This window comes from Stegastes partitus, unplaced genomic scaffold (assembly GCF_000690725.1).
Source record: "Stegastes partitus isolate 25-593 unplaced genomic scaffold, Stegastes_partitus-1.0.2 Scaffold1188, whole genome shotgun sequence".
In the NCBI taxonomy this organism is placed as follows: Eukaryota; Metazoa; Chordata; class Actinopteri; family Pomacentridae; genus Stegastes; species Stegastes partitus.
Window position 1 is genome coordinate 98,405 of NW_007578919.1, and position 4,439 is coordinate 102,843.

The 4,439-nt window shown below is 42.4% G+C and overlaps 1 long non-coding RNA gene across 1 annotated transcript; it reads left to right on the forward strand.

The window, feature by feature from the left end:
- The first annotated feature begins 660 nt into the window (after positions 1–660).
- Positions 661–3,859, forward strand: LOC103368679 (uncharacterized). Its single transcript, XR_520795.1, has 2 exons — positions 661–759; positions 3,552–3,859. It is a non-coding gene; the product is annotated as an uncharacterized LOC103368679 (long non-coding RNA).
- The last annotated feature ends 580 nt before the right edge of the window (positions 3,860–4,439 follow it).

Below are 4,439 nucleotides of genomic sequence, written 5' to 3' on the forward strand. Positions count from 1 at the left end.
GAGAAACCCCAGCGCTCTGATGTGGTTTCTCACCAACAAAGACGGGAGCAGATCTTCAGGAGTTTCACGGCACCGAGGGCGAGGAGAAGCCGGAGAAGTCTTACAGCTTGCAGATTAAAAGTAATACAGCAATATCAGGACTGAAGGGATACTCTGATTGAACTGAAACTTACATCAACGATTCTCTCTAAACAAAGAGGTTCTCCACTATTTCGTTTAAAATTCTCCTTCAAAGGACGTCGAGATGGCCTTTGAAGTGGATTATTAAGAGGCAGTCTACAAGTGTAATGTGGATCTGAGGGGGTAAAATCAGTATATAAGGTTACAATATTTCAGAAGGGGGAGGTAATATAGTTTAGACGGACAAGTTTGGTTTTATTACCTTAATTATGAAAGTTTTCTCCAGCTTCTCAGAGCAGACGGCTGAGACGACTCGCGCCGAAGCTCGGCCGCAGCAGAGTTTCGCACCGAGTACACATTCTCGACAAGTAACACATTTCTGTTTTAAGCTCGCGCTCATACTGAAAGGTATGTTCATTAGAGAGCATAAGGTCTGCACCAGCATATCAAGCGAGGCCCTAAAAATAGCCTCTTTGCCATCCTCCAGCCCTTTGAGGATCAGAGTCAAGCGAGGCAGCTGAACAGTGCCGGAGTAAAGCCTCAGTCCGCGGACAGATGTTTCTGAGAACAGGTGGCTGGGGTTGTCCCCTGGATTTGCATGGCTATGACAGACACAGCAGACCTCACAGACTTCAAAGGGTAGGAGCATGACTGCTAATGATCTGTGGAGAGAGGGAAGAGGAGTGGCTAGCTAGCCAGCTAGCTTCACAGGCGCCATGCAGACAAGGACTTACAGTATGAAGTCCAGGGGAAACTTTTTTCCTGCTACCGAATTCTTCCCGTAATGAGGTCATGCTTTTACTACTGTTGAGGGGTCACTCGATACTTAAAGCTGCATCATCGAACGTCGCTGTCAGCTGTCCCTGCAAACAGCTTGATCCGATGTAAACTGATACAGATTTAAAAAAAAAAAATATTAGGACGATTACAGCACACAGGCGAGGATCATGTACGGTTACAGAAGTCAACATAACTTTAGCTGTTATAATGTTTAACGATAAGACTGTGATGAAGGTGGATAATCGCAATTATTCACTCCCTTTAAGAAAATGTTTTGAAGCAGTGGCTCGTGAAAAAAAACCCTCCACATAAAACAACAGCATTAATTGAAGCTAAATGATGTTAAACGTGTGCGGAAGCAACATTTCTTTAAACACCATTAAAAACATTCTCCCGGAGTTGGAAACCGAGCATGAACTCTTCAAAATCGCAGTTGATGAGATTTCGTCTTGCAAGGCAGCAATTAAGTCAGACAAGCCAAATCTCTGCATCTACCCCCTCCTTCCCCGTCATCTGTCATATTTCCAGCTTTGATCTCCTCTAACCCCATTCATTAAGCAAATACAACACACTGCCACTTAAAGTTCGCAATGGAGCCCTTAACATCTAATAAATAATGCATTCACCCCCAGATCAAAACATGAGATGAGTACCAGGCAAGGGGGGAAAAAAAAGGGGCGAACACACGGTTGGCGCAGAGGGAGCTAAATGTATGCTGAATGGAATAGGAAACACGGTAGTACACAAATGAAGTAAAAAAAAAAAAAGTCTCAGCAGTCTAGCATTTGATTAATAGGAATGATTATGGATGCAGTTGTTTCCACCTATCAATCTGAGGCACAGGGTGGTGAGGGTGAAATGTAATACTGGATAGCAACATTAACATGCATTTTAAGTAGTAAGCTGTCCTGAGTGAGAAGAATGAAGAATGGATGAATGCAATTCCTTGAATGAGACGCCGCGCAACACTGAAGCGTCATCCATCACGGCACTGATATGCATTAGGAGTGATGTATTTCAAAATTTACTGAAATTATGAAACTGAAATTATCATCTGCTAATATGCATGAAAATTTAAAGTTCAGCTGAGGCTGATGACAGGGTGGCTTTGCTTTGTTTAGTCACAGAAACGGTACTGGACGAATGAAACCTTTGACCAGATAACAGCATTAGATGAAGAGTCATCAGTAACTTTTGGTCAATGGATCCAACAGTTGCTTAGAAAGTTTGCTTAGACACAAAAACATCAGCCTGAGCATTGTGCTGCAGACGGAGGTCACCGAAACCAGTAGTATCCATTCTGTAGGGGCCCGTAGAAGTCAATAATGTAGTAACAGTTGATAACGTAGTAAATTTGCACTTTTTAAAGTGTAGTAGGCCAATAACCCAATGAAAGTCCTGAACCGGTAACGGAATATCTTTTGGCCAACAACATAACAAGTTATGTTAATGGCCTGGTAAAAAAAAATCTTTACAAATGTAATAACCAGCCAACAACGTAATAAGTTAGTATGTTATTGGCCAAGAGTTATTATGTTACTGGCCTATTGCATTTCAAAAATGTCAAACGTATTACATTATTGGCCAGTTATTATGTTATCAGCCAGTTGTTACTTTATTGGTCTATTATATTTTTAAAATGGCAAATTCATTATGCTATCGGCCAGTTATTACGTTATTAGCCTATTACAGTTTAAAAATGGCAAATTTATTACGTTATCGGCCGCGATTACGGTATTGGCGATTCTTATGTTATTGACCAGTTATTACTTTATTGGCAAATTTATTATGCTATCGGCCACTATTATGTTTTTGGCCAGTTATTACGCTATTGGTTTATTACATTTTAAAAGTGGCAAATTTATTACATTATCAGCCAGTTGTTACTTTATTGGCCTGTTGCACTTTAAAAATGGCAAATGTATGACGTTATTGTCCGCTATTACGTTATTGGTCAGTATTACGTTATCAGCCAGTTATTACGTCATTAGCCTATTACATTTTAAAAATGGCAGATTTATTACGTTATTGGCCGTTGTTATGTTATCGGCCGTTATCAAGTTATTGGTCTATTACATTTTAAAAGTGGCAGATTTATTATGTCATCGGCTTCTACGGGGCCCAAAAATGTCTCCACAAAATGTCCTGACAAAACCCTCCAGTGCTTGTAGCTAAAAGACTCCATGTTTAGTTGAGGATTTTTTTTTTCTCTTTCTATCCTATTAATCATCCGTAAAAGTAGCACTTTAAAATGAATCCCTTACTACCGGCCTTTCTGCGGTTTCCTATTAATACAATAATGTATGCCATCTTTTCAAACTGCACATGGGAACAAACCCTGCACGGTAATCTATTGTGACAGGCCAGCTTTCTCCCGTGTGTGTGAATAGACAAATAGTGTCCTCCTATTTCAGTTCCGGGGGCCTTACTTCGGTAAAGTGACCTGAGTCAGCAGGGGGGCTTTGGCTACATCTTGACTTTATTACTCCCCACCCTTAAATCCCCACAGTGACCTCCTTCTCTTCTGTTCCATGTTCAAATAAACATCCAGAAAAAACTATTATTCCTCCCTCTGTCCACTAATGTTTTTTTGGGTTCCCTCCTCCTCATCTTTCTTTCTGTTTGTTTTGCCTTCCTTCATCCTCTGATAGGAGACACGCCACGACCTGACGGCGAGCCACGCCGCGACCTTTGCCGCCCCGAGCCGCCGCCGCCACGCACACACTCAGAGGCACCGCCGTGGACGGGCTTGGCAGCGGGGTTAAGGAGATGTGTTGACTTTGAGTCTGCTGGGATGTGACTTTGCTGCTGCTGTATATTCATGATCTCCTTCAAGGCAGACAGTCATCTTAGCCCTTGAAGGGCGGTTTTATGAAGGGATTCTGTTCATGCTGCTCCCTAAAAGTATGAATCCTGGGTTTATTTCTTGTTCACATGAAATAAAGAATAACTTTCCAAAGAGCAGGAAATGGTTCTATCACATTGCCATACACACTGAGATCTATAGTAACACCTCAGCGTGATTTCAATCTCAGGCCTGCACCCTGCTGCGTCAAGAACGCCAACACAAAATCTGCCCCTCTACATGCCTGTATATGTTACACTATCTGCACCGCCCCACCGCTCACACATGACCTGTTGGAGATTAGCGGTGGTCCCACGGTGGCCTTCATAATGTGGGCCTTTGTAAATGGTCACAGTTTTAGTCCCATCTTAGTCCCAGCTCCTTTTCCTCCTGTGTGTTTTCCATAATTGGAATATTGTCTCTAGGCTTTCAGTTAAAAAAGAGCCCTTCGAGGTAATCTCCACCATCTTGGCGAAATGCAAACACAGTCTCCAGAGGAGCCGCCAACCCAGAGAAGTTTTTCCCCTTTAATAACATCTTTTATTAAAGCAGGGTGAAAACAATTAGGGGTGTGTGAGTTCTGCGTCTTTAATACAGGCTTTATTGAATAAGCGTCCTCCCGTCCACTGAGAGAGGGCCTCTGAATGTGACACAAGTGGTATTGCCTAATGTTTAAATGGGGGGGGATGCCTGA